Raw genomic sequence first — 20,452 nt, forward strand, 5'->3', positions numbered from 1 at the left:
ATGGATGACCCTTGAGAATAGGTTGAGTGAAGGAAGCCAGACCCAAAAGGACACATATTGCATAATGCCACTTACACAAAATGTTCAGACTATAGAAATCTATAAAGGCAGAAAGTAGATGAGTGGTTGCTTATGGATGGGAAGGGGATCTGGGAATAGGGGAGGTAGTAGTTAAAGGGCACAGGGTTTCTTTTTTGGTGATGAAAATGTTCTGTAATTTATTGTGATAAGGGTTGCACAACCCTGTGAATACACTAACGATTATTGAATTGTACACTTTCAATGGTTGAATGGTAGGGTATGTTAATTGTATCTCAATAAAGCTGTTACCAAGACTAAACACAAGTTAGGGTTACAAAAAGTGTTAAAGACTGGGTGGTTCAGTTGGTTAAGCGTCGACTTCAGCTCAGGTCATGATTTTGCGGTCCGTGAGTTCGAGCCCCGCGTCGGGCTCTGTGCTGACAGCTCAGAGCCTGGAGCCTGCTTCCGATTCTGTGCCTCCCTCTCTCTCTGCCCCTCCCCTGCTCACACTTTGTCTCTCTCTCTCTCTCAAAAATAAATAAACATTAAAAAAAAAAGGTTATCTTTGTGCAGTGGCAGTATCGTAGCCAGTGAGGTTTATCAGAGGTGCGATTATTGCTTAATGGAAAAAAAAAAGAGGTTAGCGACTGAAAAAAAAATGATTTCTAGGTTTTGGAGTCCAAAGTTCCAATCCCAGCTCTGCAACCTTCTGTTACCTTGACCAAGTTTCTCTAAGAGCCCTAGCTTCACTGGAAAGAAGCAGGTGGGGAAGGGAGGTACGACCACAAACCCAGCAGGGTTATCCTAAGAAGTGGAGATTAGCTCGGTAAAATACGTGGCACATAGTAGTTGCTCAATAAAAGGTATTATTAGTCATACATGTTACATCCGACCCTTGAAAATACAGTGTGAGTCCATCACAGATAAATCTTTCTATGGGTCATTTATTTTCTTAACTGGTCAAACAAGGGCTTTTTAATGCCTCCCAGCAAGCAAACTCCCAAAATGGAGCTAAAGCTTAGAAGAGAAACCTATTCCCTCATGTTATTCATGCCACAGGAGGACCCAGCTCTATGCTGCGTTTCTGTCTCTGGCATCTCTTCCTGACTCTTGTTTTTATTCCTCGAGCTGATAATCGAAGCTGTCAGAGAAGGCTCACACCGCTCAGCAGTTCACTGACGAATTCCAGCTGGGCCTTGTAGAGCGTGTTGCTGAGTTGGAGAAAGAGCGAGAAGGCCCCTCAGGAAGGAGCCCACACTCCAGGCGCTGGTGGATGTGAGCATCCGGCTGATTGGTTATTCAATCTGCTTCAGGAGGGGTTCTCAGCGCGCGCCTCTGAAGGGACGGACCTGAGTCAGCGTGAGTCTGGAGAGCGGAGTGAATCCAGAAAGACCCCTGGAGACTAAGTCGCTGAAATGAAATCAGAGTAGACAGTGATTCCTGCCACAGGCCTAAGCATCTCCTGATGCTTTCTAGGGAAAACGCGGGTCAGATATGGCTCTGGTTGTGAGCTGGACATCTCCGTCAAAGTGCCGGCAGCCCTGAGGTCGAGCAATACCGAGGGATGCGATTCCAAGCAGCGCAGTGGGGTCCACGGACGATGTACTGTGTGTCAGGTGCTGTGCTGGCCCCCGAAACACGGCGACAAGGGTGAGATGGTGTCTGCAGCGAGGCCTAGTTTCATGAGCGGAAATCAACAAGGCCCTCAACTGAGCTCAAGGTCGCAGAGCCACACCGGAGCCCCATACGATCTGAGTATCAAGGGCTGGTCAAGCCTCCCCTCAAAGTATATTTTCTCCTAACTCTCTAGACCGTCTACTTTGTTTCCTCCACCACTGTGCCCCGAACAGGTCCTGTCCAAACAATCCTAGGGTTATGACTCATAATCTGAGCAGCAATGGCCTTATTTAGCATAGATTATTCAGGGATGATCTTCTCACGAGCTTTGAGGAAATGCAGAATGGCTGGCAACCCCCCCCCACCCCCAACTCTCAACCCTCTCACCCTTGTTCTGAATGCTTCTTCCCTCTCTCCGGGGTACTCCTTCCTGCTGTCCCCATGCCCAGCATAGGCCTCTATTACCAGATCCTTGGGGTCACCCAAGCCAGCATGGTCTCCTTCCCATTGTGGTCACTGCTTCCCTGTTGGGGGCGGGGTGTGGTGGGAATGACCATGGGCTGGCCCGCCCCCTCCACCCGTGTCCCCTGGCTCAGAAGCATTGCCATTACTTGCCTGATGGTAAGAATTTCCAGGCACCCTTGTTAAAATCCAGATTCCAGAAGGCACCACTATAAACCTACTGAATCAGTCTTCAGGGGACAGGCCTGGACATCTGGACTTTTAATATGTGCCCCAGAAGAGTCTAGATAAAGCAAGTTTGGGGAGCTTTATCCAGCATTTTAGAGTAAAACCTCAAAACCAAGGCTCTAGGACTTCTTTATAAGCATCTGTAAGTGTTGGAGCAAATCCTAGAGGTGAGCGGGTTTTTAAGTGAGCAAGCCCTTTTCCATAAGAACATTAGTTCTCTCAGCTCCCTGGAGAAGCATTTACAAAATTATAATCTGAGAGCAAAATGTCCCCCAGGGACCTGAGAGTGTCTAATGCTCACTCTGAAAGTGCTGGCTTTAACTGCCACCCAGGGAATGGTTGGTCTGCCTGCAGGATTTGGCGCTGCGGACACTTCCGGCCTCTGTGCAGAAGCAATCATGCCTAGTTGTACGAGAGACCTCCTCGTGGCTTTAAACAGAAACTTCATTTTCTCAGAAGAGAAAACAGAAACTTTCATTTCTCTTCATGGAGTCTGCTTGGGATTCTCCCTCTCTCTCTCTCTCTCTCTCCCTCTGTCCCTCTCCCCTGCACAAGTGCTTTCTCTCTCTCTCTCTCTCTCTCAAATAAAAATTAAACCAAAAAATAAAAATGCAAATATAGTTATGGCACTTGCTTAAAACTCTTCGAGTGGCTCCCCACAGTCTGTGAAGAAAATCCAAATGCCTTAATGGGCTACATAAGAATGGGAATCCTGTGAAATTCCCAAAGTCTGTGTGACCAAATGTGTGACTCTCCTCGGAAGGGGTTTGTGAGGTGTTTTCTAAGGTCTTTGAACTTGACTGGGGGCAGCGTTCGGTGAACTGCTCTGGGAAGCCTGGGGGGCAGATAGCAGATGAGCAAGGGTAGACCGCCCCTAGATTTGCAGCGGCCACTTACCACCCCCCCCCCAGGGTTCCTTTTTCAGTCGTGGTAACAAGGGCTGCGTCCCGGTGACATGTGATCCGGAGTCCCCTTCCTTCCTCTCCTTGACTCTCCCCCTCTCGGTTTGAGATCCTCAGCCAAAGTTGACCTCACTTGCTGACTCCACGCTCCCAGTTACAGATGCCAAGAAGTGAGCCGTGCTGTTTGCTCAGGCTCTGTTCAAATTTTCCATAAGGCTCTGAGCATAACAACTCAGCCCGGACTCCCAGCCTCTGCCGGGGTCCTGTCCTGAATCTCCCCTGGGCGGTGCTCAGAATGTGGCAAGGAGTTCCCCCGCCACCCCCTGCCACGGGCGAGACCTGGGGAAACCGAGGGTGGGCACACTGGGTCAGTCAGTCATTGTGCTGGAGACAGGACACAGCAGAGGAATGACCTAGGAATTTAATGGCAGCGGACCAGCTAACGAAAGCCTCCTGTGCGCCTGTCCTATGACACAGCAGTGTAGCCTGGAGCTCGAAGAAGCCAGGAGCACATCTTATAGACTTTGAATCACATGGAAAGGTGCTGATGTGATAACCAGATAGGACAGACTGACTCACTCGGGCTGCAGACGGAACAAGGGTTCTCCCACATCTTGAGTCTAAGAGGTCCCAGCAGAGTGAAAGACATACTGTTGCTTCCTTGCTCAGAAAGGCTGACCAGAAGCAGCAGAAGAGATGGGTTTCTTTGAGGCCCTAGTGACCGACAACCCAAAGTCAACAGATAATCTGCTTCACGGTCCTGTTGATTTAAATTTGCTCTTTTTCCTCATCTAGTTGTCCCAACAGAAACTGTGGCACCACTTTCAACAACAGCCAAATTATGGAAAGAGCATAAATGTCCATCAACTGACGAACGGATAAAGAAATTGTGGTTTAGATACACAACGGAATACTACGTGGCAATGAGAAAGAATGACATCTGGCCTTTTGTAGCAACGTGGATGGAAACGGAGAGGGTTATGCTAAGTGAAATAAGTCCTACAGAGAAAGACGGGTACCATTTGTTTTCACTCTTATGTGGATCCTGAGAAACTTAACAGAAGTCCATGGGGGAGGGGAAGAAAAACAAAAAGAGGTTAGAGAGGGAGAGAGCCAAAGCATAAGAGACCCTTAAAAACTGAGAGCAAACTGAGGGTTGATGGGGGGTGGGAGGGAGGGGAGGGTGGGTGATGGGTATTGAGGAGGGCACCTTTTGGGATGAGCCCTGGGTGTTGTATGGAAACCAATTTGACAATAAATTTCATATTAAAAAACAAAAAAACAGAACTGTGGCACCATCCGGACTCTGTCTCCGTGTCCCACAAAATCACTCAGTCACCAGATCCTGATGTCCCTCCTTGTTTAATAGCCACACAGGTGTCCCCCCACCCACCCTGATTGCCCACCACATCCCTCATCCATCCAGGCTCTCACCCTTTGAACACTAAGAACGTGGCTTCATTGGGGCACCTGGGGGCCTCAGTCTGTTAAGCGTCTGACTTTGGCTCTGGTCATGACCTAATCCTCGGTGAGTTCAAGTTCTATACTGGGCTCTGCCCGGAGTGTGGAGCCTGCTTAAGATTTTCTCTCTCCCTCTCTCTCTGCTCCTTCCTCGCTCGTGCTGTCTCTTTCTCTCTCTCAAAAATATAAGTAAATGAACTATATAAAGAATAAATAAATAAATAAATAAATAAATAAATAAATAAATAATAAATTTTTAAAAATGCAGCTTCATTAATGAGTCGTCCTATCTCCAGACCAGACAACCTTCCAACCCATCCTGTCTCCACAGATGCCAGAGTTATCTTTCTGAAAGTGATCCTTTTAAAAATGCAAATCCAGGGGCGCCTGGGTGGCTCAGTCGGTTGAGCGTCCGACTCTTGAGTTCAGCTCAGGTCATGATCCCAGGGTCGTGGGGTCGAGCCCTACCTTGGGCTCCATGCTGAGCATGGAGTCTGTTTGGGATTCTCCCTCCCTCCCTCTCTCTCTCCCTCTCTCCCTCTGTCCCTCTCCGCTGCACAAGTGCTTTCTCTCTCTCTCTCTCTCTCTCTCTCAAACAAAAATTAAACCAAAGGATAGAAATGCAAGTCCAGTTATGGCACTCACTTAAAAGTCTTCCAGTGGCTCCCCACAGTCTGTGAAGAAAATCCAAATGCCTTAATGGGCTACATAAGGCCCTTCACAGTCTACACTGCCTAACCGTTCAGCCTGATTTCTCTTCAGACCTCACTTGGCCCATTCACTGAGTTCCTATTATATACCAGATTCTGTGCTGGGCTCTGAGAACCCCGTGGTGAGCAAGAGAGTCATAGATCATGTAGAGCTGGCCATCTGAGGGGGACGACAGACTTGAGACAACAAGGCCAATGGAGTTCAATGGGTGCTATGCTAGGGCACATGCAGAGGGGCCCCACCTAGCTTAGGGCACAGCGAGGGCCCCCTGACCCAAAGGAATTGGGGAGTGAATATGTTAGAAGTTGGTAGTGGGGGGCGCCTGGGGGGCTCGGTTGGTTGAGTGTCCTACTCTTGATTTTTTCCTCAGGTCATGAACTCATGGTTCATGAGATCAAGCCCACGTCAGGCTCTGTGGGCATGGGGTCTGCTTGGGATTCTCTCTCCCTCTGCCCTTCCCCCACTCTCTCTCTCTATAAACAAACAAACAAACAAATAAGTCGGTGGTGGGAGGCAGTATATGCAAAGATTAGAAGGTGAGAGAGCTTTGTGTTTTCAAGCAACTGACAGAAATGTGGCCTATTAGTGATGAGAGAGAAAGCTTGGAGGTAAGCAGGAGCCTGGTCACGGGAGAGCTTAGAAGATCCCATGTTGAGGACTTGGTGACTTTACCTGGGGATAAGAGAGAGCCGCAGAACCATTTTAGGCAGATTTGCATTAAAAAAAAATTTTTTTTAATGTTTATTTATTATTGAGAGAGAGACACACACACATGCACACACAGAGCATGAGCAGGGGAGGGGGAGACACAGAATCCGAAACAGGCTCCAGGCTCCGAGCCGTCAGCACAGAGCCCGACGCGGGGCTTGAACTCACCGACTGCGAGATCGTGACCTGAGCCGAAGTTGGATGCTCAACCGACGGAGCCACCCAGACGCCCCGGCAGATTTGCATTTTTGAAAGGTCTCTGGCTGCAGTTTGGGGAACAGGTTGAAGCATTTACAGCTCCCCAAGTCGCTCTGCATTTCTACACAACTGTGCCCTAGCACGAACGTTTTCATCCAGCTAGAATGCCCTTTTGGCTCTGTTTACTTAGTGAGTTCCTTCCGTGTTTTAAAAGTCAGCTCAAAATCCTTAAAATTCACACTGCTGGGGCACTTCTCCATCTTTGCCCCCATGATGTATATCATCCATCATTCTATTAGAGTATCTTTCACACCGTACGTCAGTCTCCATTACTGGGCTGTGAGTCCGTAAAGGGAATCTAGTCTGTGTTCCATTCAGCTTTATACCCCTAAGGGCTAGCTAACCCTTAGTAGTTGCTTTCAACATGTTCTTTGAATGGATGAATTTATATCAGGGGCAAGAAAATACCGAAAAGCCGAGATATAAGACCTCTGGGACTCCCTCCGTGTCAGGTCTTTCTCCAGCGGGGGGCGGGGAGGGGACCCCACTCACCCTAGACCCAGAAGCTGCACCAGGGTTTACCATCCCTGAAGGCTTTCCCCTTTCACACAAAGTACATTTCAGCAAGTGGGACTGAAGGAGGGAAAAACTCTACAGCAGCCTTCCAATCTTTTCTGATGGTGGAAACCCTCGACTTCGTACCTAAGTTTGGGCAGAAGTCTGGTCAGGAAGTCTAAAGTTTATTTTCATTGAAGTGGCACGAGACAGGTTGTGTAGTGAATAACTCAGGTGTCCCAGGGAAGCTGCATATTTCTAAGCTTTTCTGAGGCAGGGGGGCAGACGTCAGTAGTGCCTTGAGGAAGGGGTACCCTTTCCAACCACCCAAGTGGCTCTGTGTGGGCCTCATAAACTCGGAGTGCGTCTATATGAAAACGTCAGGAACTTGGTTTAGTTGATTGTTTATTATTTATAAATGGCTTCTAACAGTTCTCAGTGAGGGGTAATTGATATAAGGAAGAAGGGGTTTGCTTTTTTTGGAAAGGGTCTTAACATCAGCCAGGCAGAGGTGTTTGATTTATACCATCTGCCCTACAAAGGGGACTAAGGATCTGGAATCTTGCAAGTAGCAAATGCCTTTGCTGAAGTTACAGGTTGTTTTTGTTCCTATGTACAAGTTGGTGGAAACCGAGATTCATTCATTCATCCATTCATTCAACCCTTTGTTCACTCACCCAACATGTTTATGGAGCATCTTTTTGGGGCCAGACAAGTTACCTTCTGCTTTACCCAAGTTATGGTCTCACAAAGCCCTTATTGTGCAGGTATGGTCATTCCCGAGGCCCCGCTTATGAACTGAACAGGCAACGTTAAGTCCTGCGTGAGGAGCCACCTGTTTAAGAGACACTAGAGCTGGGACTCCAGCCTGGGTCGTCTCCCTCCAGGGACTTAAACTCTTCCAGGGGAGACAAAACATATAGAAAAATACCTATGGTCTGCAATAGAACGTGACAAGCGGCCTCCAAAGTGGTGGCCACAATGTTTCTGGAGGTAGAGGAAGAGACCATTTGTGACTGCCAAGATATGAGATGGCTTCTGGGAGGAGGTGGCATTGGAGTTAGACTGGATAGGATTTGGATATGCAGAAAGAAGATGAGCCCCCCCCCCCCCCACATCCCTCAAGTGGTGGTTCTAAGAGCTTCTCTAGAGCTTTAAGTCTTAGAAGGATGCAAATGTTAGGAAGCGGTGAAAATGAAGGGCAGAGCATCAGGAGTTAATTATTCGAGAACGTCTCTTGGCACAGGTTCTGGAGAAAGCTTATACAAAGCCTTGGCCTCTGCCCCAATGGTCAGCAAATTAAGAGGCAGACAAGTGGCCACACACTGTACAAGCACACACGAGGTAGGAGGGCATCGAATTAGCAGAGCAACATCCAGCGGCCAAAGCAATGTTTGATTTTATCTTCATAGGCAATAAAATCTGAAATGCATTCTTTGGCAGCAATCAGAAAGGCTGATTGCTGGCTTTTCGTCATTCTCTGGAGTTTTATAGCATGGCAGTTCTTGCAACAGAGAGATACCTTGTGCCGAGGCCGGCTGAGTGTGCAAGACGAGTGTGGCGAGAAGGTTAGAGCTAGTGACACAGCGCTTGGCCTCCAGGCTGTTCTGCCTCTTCTAAAATACGTTCAATTAAAGAGCTCATCTGGCACACATTCCAGGGCTCTCGTGGGAAACCATGGCTGGTCTTTAGGTGTGTGTTTTACACGAAACCAATTATGATAATGTTTCTGATGTGAAGGCAACATTGTTACAAGTGCCGGTTTGGTGTCCAGTGTATTTAAGTCCCTGGGGTTAGTTCCCTGCAGATTCAAATGCATTGTACTTTCAAGAATGTTTCTCACCAGGATCGTTTTAAGTTTCGTTTCATAGCCGTCTGTTGAGTCGGGTTTAACACGTGAATTAAATAATCAGCGCATAGATCCTGATGATCGTCTCTTGGTCGTGGATAACCTCTCCCAATTGACGGTTCTCACGAAAAGTACTAACTTCGCATGCATCAGGATGCTGGATGTGTGTTCTTTTTTATTTAGGGATTCTACAGTCTGTAAGGCTGTTGGCCCCTGTGTTGCAGATGAGGAAACTGAGTGAAGTGATTTCCAGTGGAGCCCACGTAGTGGGGGGCTCAGCTGGGATGATGAGCTTGGGTTGCCTGGCTCCGACACCCATGCTCTCCCACTGTCCCCAGTGCCATCCTGGGAACAAGCTTCTCTAAGTCAGACCCAGCAATCAGGTGCAGGAGTGAACCTCCCGCCTTCCACCCAGACGGTAAGACAGGAGCATCAGTGATAAGGCAAGACACTTGTTCCTTTAAGTTTCTAGAATTATGGGGCATGTGATGAAAAGTAAACCAACTCGGGGCACCTGGGTGGCTCAGTCGGTTAAGTGGCCGACTTCGGCTCAGGTCATGATCTCGTGGTCTGTGAGTTCGAGCCCCACGTCGGGCTCTGTGCTGACAGCTCAGAGCCTGGAGCCTGCTTCCGATTCTGTGTCTCCCTCTCTCTGACCCTCCCCCACTCATGCTCTGTCTCTCTCTCTCTCTCTCTGTCAAAAATAAATAAACGTTAAAAAAAAAATTTTTTTAATATAAAAAAAGAAAAGTAAACCAACTCAAAAATCACACCTTCCCTGCCACAGAAGGAAAACACAAAGCCTCATGGGTCAGAAGGGAGAGCAGCCAACCGTCTCCTATTTCCACAGAAGGAACATGTCAGAATATGTCAGGGCGCACTCCATTGAGGGAGGCGCTTCTGAGTGCCCCTCACCAACGCATCTGCCACGACCCTCCCCCGGAATGGGGATCGGGGCACTGGAACTGTGACTTCTTTCTGGAAAGAAGCCAGTCGAGGGGATGGCACTCTGCAGTCAAGTCCCCCTTCCTTTTCTCACATTTCTGGTCATACGAGGTCCAGGCAAGAGTATGTTGGTGGAGGGGCGCCTGGGTGGCGCAGTCGGTTAAGCGTCGACTTCAGCCAGGTCACGATCTCGCGGTCCGTGAGTTCACGATCTCGCGAGATCTCGAGTGATCTCGCGTGAGTTCGAGCCCCCCGTCGGCTCTGTGCCGTGGGCTCAGAGCCTGGAGCCTGTTTCCGATTCTGTGTCTCCCTCTCTCTCTGCCCCTCCCCCGTTCATGCTCTGTCTCTCTCTCTCCCAAAAATAAATAAACGTTGAAAAAAAAAAATTAAAAAAAAAAAAAAGAATATGTTGGTGGAACACAAAAGGTGAGTCAAACAGAATCTAAATATCAAATGGCTGCTTTTCTGAACTGATTACGGAGGTGCACGATCGGGCGTGGGCCTGTCCCAGCCCCTAGATGTCACATCTGTTCTGAGGTGCTAGGCTGAGAGGGGACCAGCCGAGAAACATGCTCTTAGCTGGTTGTAGGGGACAGATATCTTGCCGCTTTCTGCTTTCCTGCCGTTCAAGCTCTGTCTTTTGTGGGTTTTTTTGTTTTGTTTTGTTTTTTAGTTTACTTATTTATTTTGAGAGTGAGAGAGAAAGGGAGGGGCAGAGAGAGACAGAGGGAGAGAGACAGCATGGAGCCTGATGCGGGGCTCGAACTCACGAACTCCGAACCGCGAATTCATGACCTGAGCCCCAATCAAGAATCAGATGCTTAACCAACTGAGTCACCCAGGTGCCCCCAGGTTCTGGGTTGTAACTATCCTGAACCCAGGTTACTTAGCAAGTCACAAACTAGAGGAAATAGCCTGGTTGGGGCACAGGGTAGCTTGCGGGCTTTGCAGCAGGGCCATCTGGGGCCCACGTGACCTTGGGAGGCTCCCACGCCAAGGGGCAGGCTGGTCCCGGCCCTGGGCCCCGAGAGGGTCAGGCCGCTGCTGGACGACAGCCTGGCCCGGAGGCAACATCAGAGCCTGCCAAGGTCTCTGCCAAGGACCTGCTAATAGTTCCCGTCTATCATCCGTGGAAGCGATTTCTGAGGCTAGATAATTGACTTCTGTTCATTGTGACAGATGAAGTTTTGACACGCCTGAGCCCACGCCTGTCTCTTTCATTAGTGACAGGCTCTGCCTTGGGAGGGCAGCTCCGTGGGAGACGGAGAATCGTGTCCCGGCTTTCATCCCAGCGTGGGGAGCGAGCTGAGATCTGATGTCGTTTTTTCTGCCATTCAGATAAATCCCCGTTATCTTCGCCTTTGGAGTTGTGCAAGAAATGTACTGATCATCTCGAGGTTCTAATCGAAAGAGTTAATAATTACATTCATATGGTTTTTACTGCTCTTTCATGGTCTATCTGTTTTTGAATTTCTTTTTTAAATGTTGACTTATTTTTGAGAGAGAGAGAGTGCCAGCAGGGGAGAGGCGGAGAGGGAGAAGGGGGGGACACGGTCCAAAGGGGGCTCTGTATTGTCAGCACAGAGCCCGATGCGGGGCTCAAACTCACGAACCGCGAGACCGGGACCTGAGCCAAAGTCGGACGCTTAACCGACCGAGCCGCCCGGGCGCCCCGGTTTATCCTTTTTAATAACAGCACTAATAACCAACCTGTATATGGCATGTTACAGAGACATCATTTCATTTGGTCTTTCTGCGAGAGGCGGGGGTGCTAGTCTCCCCTCTGAAATTCAGAACGGCTAAATGACCCACTCAGGGTCTTGCAGAGAAGAAAGAGCAGAGCTGGGATTCCTGCTTTCGGGCTCTGAAGGGCTGTCCCACTCCCTCCCCAGTTTGGTCTGAAGGCTGCCCCTGCTTTCGTCCCCTTGTCCCTGCCCTAGCTGGGGTTCCCCTGCCTCGCAGCGGGGCGCTCCAGCAGCCCCCGAGTGGCGCCCCCACCTCATCCGGTCCATCCAGGACACCCACACATGGGTACAAACCGGTTCGGCCTCCCAAAGCACCACTTTGCCTCCGTGGTGAACTGCACCCTCGAGAATCTGCAGTCAGCATCATTTACTGAGTGAGAACAGCCTCGGGGCGGGGAGCATGCTGTGTTTACCAGTGGGAACCCACAACTCAGCACAGGGTGCACGGTGGCACCCCCAGTATTGCTTGCGCGATGGGATAAACAAGAGACTGCCTGTCTCCTCGCACGTCCTCCCTGTTTCATCAGTGTCCAAACTGCTTAGCCTGGCGTTCAGTCCACTTATAAGCCATTTCTGTATTAGTCAGGGCGCTTTATGTTTTGAGAGATTAAAAATCCAGTTGCAAAGTATTGAAGCATAAAAAGGGGGAATCTATTGGCTTGCATAACCAGAAGGTCTAACTATCAAGAAGAGGATTGGGGCGCCTGAGGCGAGATCTGGGAGGTGGACATGTCAGAGGGGGACCAGAGATGATGGGGGACAGAGGGGTGACCTATGTTGTACGTGCTTGAGCAAAATCCCAGAGTCTGGGTTTTCATGCAGGACTTTCGTCCGAATAGGGCAGGACCAGTGGCTTCAATGGGTAACATCCTGTGGGTCTAAGGACTAAAGGCTGGGACCCCTCAATCTGCGGGTGGGAATGGAAAGAGGTGCTTGGAGAGGCCACACCAGAGGTAGGATTAGTTAGGAGCTTCTATCCAGTAAGAGAGTCAGTTTTGGGTAACACCCCACCCTATGCGAAAATTGCTTTCTTCCTGTCAAGAACATTAGGACTGCTATGGCCCCAGATAACTTTCTCTCTCTCTCTCTCTCTCTCTCTCTCTCTCTCTCTCTCTCTCTCTGTCTCCCTCTCCCCCGGGGACCTGTGCCAGAGGGCTGTTTCCCGTGGCTTCCACTGCTCTGATTTCAGAATTGGTTCCCTTTATCAACACCAACACCGTGGGATTCCCCCAGTTTGATGAGGGCAAAGAGAAGAGAGCCAGGTCGATGCATACCAGCCATATTTCCTGGAAATATCCGCGCCCCCCCCCCCCCCCCCCCCGCCCCTGGCCAAAGCTAGGGGCGCTCCAACAGCCAAGACTCAGATCCCACAGATAGGAAGGGAGAGAGCCCATACTCACAGCCAGGTTTCCTGACTCCATGGGGAGTGTCCTTTCCACCTCACAGAGCCCAGACTCTGTAGCCGGGCCTCTTGGCTTGTACCCTAGCTGTGTGATCTTGGGCCAGTGTCTCACCATCTCTGTGCCCTGGTTCTTCACCTGGAATGCTCTAAGAAGGAAAGGAGTCATTGCACAGAGACCACGTTCAGCACAAGATAAGTGCGCTTATCTTTGGACGATTATTACATCACGCTGCTGCTGAAAATGGTTTGCACCCAGAAAAACAACATTCTAGAAAAACAGGAAGCCTCTTTTCAAGTGGAACCCCGGGAAGACGAACAGCCCTGGGAAAGCTGGTCTTCCTTTTCCCGTCTTGGTCAGTATGTTCCTCACCAGTGAGCCCAGGCCCACGACAAGGCCCACAACAAGGCCCTCGCGGGAAAGGAAGGTCAGCCGGAGAGTCTCGGCCGGTTTTGTCCTTGATGGCCTAAATTAGATGGTCTGACTGCCGTTTGGAAAAATGCACTGCATTCTTTATGTATTTTCCCCATCAAAACACGTCTGTTTCGTTCTCTTTTAAAGGGCATTCATGAGTCATCCGGCAGGAACAAAGAAGCTTCAGTCTGAAAGTTCCACGGCGAAACGGTTTCAACAGTGTGGGCTCGCAAGGTTTTCTGAAATCTGAACACACGCCTCGGAGGTGCCCCCAAGCACCTGATAGCGGCTGTTCTCTCCTGACAGCTGGATTCCAAATGTAAACATTGTTTGTCTGAACGCGCTTCGATCATTTGCATGCAGATGTAGAGGCTCTGCGGCAGGGTGTGCTGGGAAGCAGCTCGAACACGCTTTCTGTTTGCGCCGTCTGGTAGGGCCCAGCGCGCGTTTCTGGACGGGCCCGTCGCGGTGTTTCCTGAGGAGCCGAGAGCCAGGCCAGCACCGTTTCTCTTCCCAGGGACAGCTCTCCGACTCCAACTCAGTCCCCGGGCCATCCGAGCGAGGCGAACACCCGGATGGCCAACAGGGTGGAAGGGGAGGGGTGGGGGCGAAGTCCTGCCACCCGCAGCCCGGGTCCGGACATCCGGACGCCCGGCACCTGTGCCCCCACCTGTGCGGTCCGGCTGCACCCCCCCTCAGCAACTTGCGCACCTGAGCCCACGAGCCTGCCCTGAAGTGCACGTTGGTAGCAGAGCCGGGCGGGTGGCGATTCGGGCCCAGGCCCCGCCCTGTTGAGCCACGCGACGAGGGTCTTGGTTCCTCTGTGCCCGAGTTTCATCAGCTTCTCCAAGGGGATGATAACGTAACGAGTCTCCCTCGTGGGGTCAAGGCGAGGATTCGATGATGTCACGCGTGCGAAGTGCCAGCCCGGCATCTGACTCAGGTGAGCACTGGGCACGTGTCGCCATCGTTCAGCCAGCAAGTCCCCCATTGCCTTCCGGGGTTATTTCACCAGGCTTCCAACGGGTCACCCCTTCCCACTGAGGCCCCGTCCCCACCCGCCCTCAGCTCCGCTCTGAGTCAGCCCCCTCCACTCACCTACGGTCTCTTCGTCTCTTCCGAAACCCTTGGTGGGGTCCGGCTGCTTCAGAACACACACATCAGCTTCTGCGCTTGGTTCCCCGCCCCCCCCCCCCCTCCGCCCAGGGGTTCCAGATGGTCTGTCTCCTCACTCTCTCACTCACTCACTCATTCATTCACTCAGTCACTCAGTCACTCATTCACTCACTCACTTACTCACTCACTCATTCACTCACTCAGTCACTCAGTCACTCACTCAGTCACTCATTCACTCACTCAGTCACTCATTCACTCACTCAGTCACTCATTCATTCACTCACTTACACATTCACTCATTCACTCATTCACTCATTCACTCATACATTCACGCATTCACTCATTCACTCACTCAGTCACTCACTCAGTCACTCATTCACTCACTCAGTCACTCAGTCACTCATTCACTCACTCAGTCACTCAGTCACTCATTCACTCACTCAGTCACTCATTCATTCACTCACTTACACATTCACTCATTCACTCATTCACTCATACATTCACACATTCACTCATTCACTCACTCAGTCACTCACTCAGTCACTCATTCACTCACTCAGTCACTCATTCACTCATTCACTCACTTACTCATTCACTCATTCACTCACTCAGTCACTCATTCATTCATTCACTCACTTACTCATTCACTCATTCACTCACTCAGTCACTCATTCACTCATTCACTCACTTACACATTCACTCACTCACTCACTCATTCACTCATTCACTCACTCAGTCACTCATTCACTCATTCACTCACTTACACATTCACTCACTCACTCACTCATTCACTCATTCACTCACTCAGTCACTCATTCACTCAGTCACTCATTCACTCATTCACTCACTTACACATTCACTCACTCACTCACTCATTCACTCATTCACTCACTCAGTCACTCATTCACTCATTCACTCACTTACACATTCACTCATTCACTCACTCATTCATTCCCTCCCTCCCTCACTCACTCACTCACTCATCCACTCATTCACTCACTCAGTCACTCATTCATTCATTCATTCATTCAGTCACTCATTCAATCACTCATTCACTCACTCATTCATTCCCTCCCTCACTCACTCCCTCATTCATTCACTCACTCCCTCATTCATTCACTCACTCCCTCATTCATTCATTCATTCCCTCATTTACTCATTCATTCCCTCATCTACCTATTCATTCCCTCCCTCACTCACTCACTTACACACTCACTCAGCACATATGTACTGTAAGCCTAGTGTGTCCCTGGCCCTGTGCTAGTCCCAGGCAAAGCCCCAGTTTCTTCCCCCATGGAGCAGGGGAGACAGAAGGACCTGGAGGAAGTGATTTCTGAGCTGAAATCAGGATGAACCAGACTTAAGCTGGCTCGGAGAAGAGGGAGAGCAGCCAGGAGCATGGCAGACAGAGGTTCCCTGAGCAAAGGCTAAGCAGGAAGGCCAGGCCCTCTAGGACCATCCTGGGAGGGTTCTGCAGTTCTGGAGACCCCAACTCCCTCCTCTTATTCTCCCTCTGCCCCTGCACACGCCCAGGTCCTCTGCATGAGCTGTGCTCTCTGCTTGCAAGCCCGTTCTCCTCACCAGCCTTGCCTCCCTGCTGGCGTCTTCTCCTGCCAGGCTCAGCCCCACGGCCTCCTCTGGAGGCCTCCTGGGAACCCTCTTCTCTTCACCTGGATGATGGAAATTATTCTTATTTGGACAGCCCCTTGGGCTCACCTCAATCTGATTGCTTCCTGCTCTGTGTTTTCTTATTTTATCTTTCTTATTTTTATTTTTTTAATTATTTTTTAAAAAGTTTATTTATTTTTGAGAGAGAGAGAGTGCACGCACAAGTTGGGGAGGGGCAGAGAGAGAGAGAGAGAGAGAGAGAGAGAGGGAGACACAGAATATGAAGCAGGCTCCAGACTCTGAGCTCTCAGCACATAGAGCCTGACCTGGGGCTCAAATCCACGAGTCGTGAGATCATGACCCAAGCCAAAGTCAGATGCTCAACCGACTGAGCCACCTGGCGCCCCTATTTTTATTTTTAATTTAAAAAAATGTTAATGTTTATTCATTTTGAGAGAGAGAGAGAGAGAGTGAGAGAGAGAGAGAGAGCACAAGCAGAGGAGGGGCAGGGAGAGAGGGAGACACAGAATCTGAAGCAGGCTCCAGGCTCCGAGCTGTCAGCACAGAGCCCGACGTGGGGCTCGAACCCACGCACTGTGAGATCGTGACCTGATCATGATCAAAGTCAGTCCCTTAACCAACTGAGCCACCCAGGTGCCCCCTGCTCTGTGTTTTCTTGTCTATTTGTCTCCCCAGATTGAAGTCTTTAACAGTAGGTACTGCCTCACTAAGTGGCCTGGGAGCAGAGCATCTTGAAGTCAATTCTGTGCCCAGAGAGCATCCGCTGAAGGAATGAATGGCCTGGGTGGACCCTGCTTGCTTGACACGGGTTTTCCAAACATACTCTCCCAGGGCAATGGAGTTCGGCCTTGGATTCAGCTCCTTTCACTTTAGTTCATCTCTCTGGAGCCCACTTGGGCAGCGTGGCTTGTTGGTGTTTGGTGTTAGGATTGGCCAGAGGTGACAGTCAAAATATGTCGCGACTGGTGAGGCACAGGCACTGACCCACCTGAACAGCTGGCAAGACGAGGTCGGGCAAAAGGGTTGCTCGTGATAAGGAATCACGCCGTGTCCCCGGCTGTGGGTGCCTCTGAATCGTGGTTTGTGGGAGCGCATGTCCCGTAAAGATGGGATTTGCTTCGTTGTCCCACACATGCTGTTAACTTTGGCTGCCAACGGTTCTAAGACAGAGCGCCAAGAGTCCTCTCTCACGACCAGGCACTGGATCAGCTCTGCTCTGTGGGATGACCCTTCTTTCTTCCCTCCTATAAGCGGACATATGGTACAGAGGAGGGAGCAGACGTTCTGGAGCCCGATGCATGAACGTTGAAATCCTTGCCCCACGACTGTGTGTGATTTGGGGCAAAATACTTAAAACCCTCGACCCTCGGTTCCTTTTGTATGAAATGGAAATAATAAGCATCTAACTCAGCAGTTATGAGGTTTAAATGAAAAGCACGTATGTAGAGGGCATGGTGTGTGATCGGCCTATGGTGGTATGAGCTCCCTCCTGCTCCGGTGGTGGGTGGGACTCGTTTACCTGATGGTTTCACCGACATGCTTCTTCTATTCTAACGCCCTACTGGCCCCGCCACTGCAGGCCATAAGTTCATGGTCACCAGGCGACTCCCAAGAACGTTCTCACCCTTCTGTTTCCATCACAGAGCCACCTGCACGCTTACCAAGGGGCAACTGTTGTTCCCAAACCCGTTTATACCGGTAGTGCCTGCTATTCTAATGATACAGTGTAATTACATGCAATGCAACCAATAAAATACGAGGGTGTACATAGAGCTGTCTAGAAACGACTTCATTTTAAGTACAAGACTCAGTAAGGGTGAGTTACCACATGTGGAATTCTAGTAAGACACGCAAAACTCCAGTTAGGTACAATTACTCAAAATACGAGTGGGTAAATGTACGTTTTAAGTTACAATAAGATGTTTAAGAATAAATAAAGCATTTCCTATCACTCTCTGCTTCATCCCATCTATGTGGTGGAGTGACCAGCCGCTAGTTCTGGTCCCATTATAAATGCACTCAATATCTCATTGGAAGACTTATGTATATGTCTCATTATCCTCACCACAAGCTAACATTTTTTAAAGTTTATTTATTTGTTTTCGAAGAGAGAGAGAGCACATGCACACACGTGACTGGCGGAGGAGCAGAGAGAGAGGGAGAGAGAGACTCCCAAGCAGGCTCCAAGCTGTCAGTGCAGAGCCTGACTTGGGGCTTGATCTCACAGAACCGTGAAATCATGACCTGAGCTGAGATCGAGAGTCGGACACTCAACCGACTGAGCCACCCAGGCGCTCAGACCACAAGCCAAGATTAAGTGGGGCTGTGTGTGACCTAAAAACTTAAAAACAAGATAAATTTAACTAAGCTAACGTTTCCTTTTCACATAAAGGAAGTCTAGAAGTAAGGAAGGGTCTGGTGTCATCAGGGAGCCAAGGGGCTCTCATTTTGCTTCCTCGGCCATGGTTTCCATTCTCAAGATTTCTTCTTGAATCCAAGATGGCTGCTAGAGCTCCAGGCATCACACCCTCAGCTCCAGGTATCAAATCTTTGTTTCAAGCAACAGGGAGAAGGAAGGGGTGGTAGTAGGGAGGGCCTCTCTGTCTTTGTAAGGTTGGGAATTCTTTTCTTCCTGGTGAAAATACAGCTAAAATTTGGGGTCTTGTTCACAAGGAGAAAGGTGAAAATGGTTACTAGGGTTGGCAATCAGCAGTCTCTGCTGACTATTTTCACCCCCATTTTACAGTAAGGAAACTGAGGCTCACGGAGGGAAGATCACACAGCTAGTAGGTGGCGGGGCTGAGATTCAGACACAGAAGAACCGAAATGTCTGACGAGGTAAAAACATCGTCCTGGCATCGAGCGTTTGCTAAGGCAGCACTGACCCAACGTTCTGAGTCACCCTCTCTTAGGAATGCCTGCGTGTTTAAGACTCTGAAGCCTGCCTACTTCAGCACCATTTAAGAGCTCTGAGCCGACTCTCAGTCGTATTTGTCCGCGGCAGGTTTTTAATTGGTTTCCATTTTTGAAAAGTAGTCATAGCAGCTTTGGTCATTACTCTGATGAGGTTCTTGAAAGCAATTTCCTGTTACAGAAAGAGAATTGTCAGAGGAAAGAGCCATGAAGACTGTTAGAATAGTATCAGTAAACGAGGTGGCTTTTGTGGGGTCTAGATCGGTGGTCCTCAACTGGAGCAATTTGGCAATGTCTGGAGACATTTGCGGAGGTCGTACTGGGAGAGGCTGCTGCTGGTATCTTGCGGGGAGAGGCCGGGGATGCTGTTACACCTCTGCGATGCACAGGACAAGCCGCTGTGTGTGTGGGGGGGGAATCAGTAGCACCAGGTCCGAACCATTGGAACGAACCGAGCTAATGTAATACGGTATCTGCTGTTTTAAATGGACGTCTTAGGAAGAATCTGGGGACTGGGTCCTCACCTGTCTCTTCAGAGATCCTGCAGAAAAAGAAAATCCTGCAGAGGCCTCCCCAGTGGATGTTTGGTAGACATTTATTACCGATAATAATACCCACAATTATATCTTTAAATCCATCACTAAGCACTTTTTGCGTGGCCTCCATCCACAGAGCAGGAACTTAGAGATCGTCCAGTACAGAGACGTCAAGTCCTTGGTGTCCTGCTTTCGCCCGAGCCTGTAGGAAACCTTCAATCACAGCGGGGTTTTTTTGTTGTTTTTTTTTTGTGGCGCCCAAATGCAGCCTCGGAATCCTCAACACGGCCATCCGGGGACAGCTACTAATGAATATAGATGGCACGAAATGTGAAACCCGTTTGCCTTTCCTCTTCTGGTTCATCCCTTATTACGCGCTGGCTGTAACCAGAATCTAGGTTTTGCGATTTCTTGCCCGCTGTTCGTTTCGCTACCCCATGCGAGAGCCTGCGACTTCCTTTAGTATCTGCTATGGCTTGAACTGGGTCCCCACAAAAAGCCACACTGGAGTTCTCAGCCCCAGTACCTCAGAAAGCGACCTAATTTAGAAAGAGTGTTTTTACACGGGTAATCAAATTAAAACGAGGTCACAGAGACAGGCGTGTGCAGAGAGGAGATGATGTGAAGACACAGGGAGGAGATGGCCATCCACCACCAGCCAGGAGACCCCCGAGGCTACAGGACCGGGGACAGAGTTTCACGAGGAACCAGCCCTGCTGACTCCTGGATCGTAGACTTCCGGCTCCCAGAACTCTCAGTAGTTTAAGCTACTGAATCTATGGTCATTTTTTATCGCAGCCCTAGCAAACTAATACAAACGAGTACAAGTTAGGTCTTCCCGAACGAAAACTACTGTTATTCCAGATTTGCTGATGTCCATGGTCATGGGCTTCTCCAATGTTTACCTATTTTCGTTCGTCCCGTGCTGTATCTGATATCTATTTTCCGCATGCGCCGATGAGTACCCTGCTGAACGCTCAAGGGACGACGTTCCGTAGATCTCCAGAGTTCTTCTCTCCCCTCTGGTCCTCTTCCTGCAGCT

The 20,452-nt window shown here is 49.7% G+C and overlaps 1 pseudogene; it reads left to right on the forward strand.

Annotated features, from left to right (window-relative positions):
* Positions 1–582: 582 nt before the first annotated feature.
* On the forward strand, positions 583–747 carry LOC122467464 (annotated as a pseudogene).
* Positions 748–20,452: the final 19,705 nt, after the last annotated feature.

The sequence above is a fragment of the Prionailurus bengalensis genome, chromosome A3 (assembly GCF_016509475.1).
Source record: "Prionailurus bengalensis isolate Pbe53 chromosome A3, Fcat_Pben_1.1_paternal_pri, whole genome shotgun sequence".
In the NCBI taxonomy this organism is placed as follows: Eukaryota; Metazoa; Chordata; class Mammalia; order Carnivora; family Felidae; genus Prionailurus; species Prionailurus bengalensis.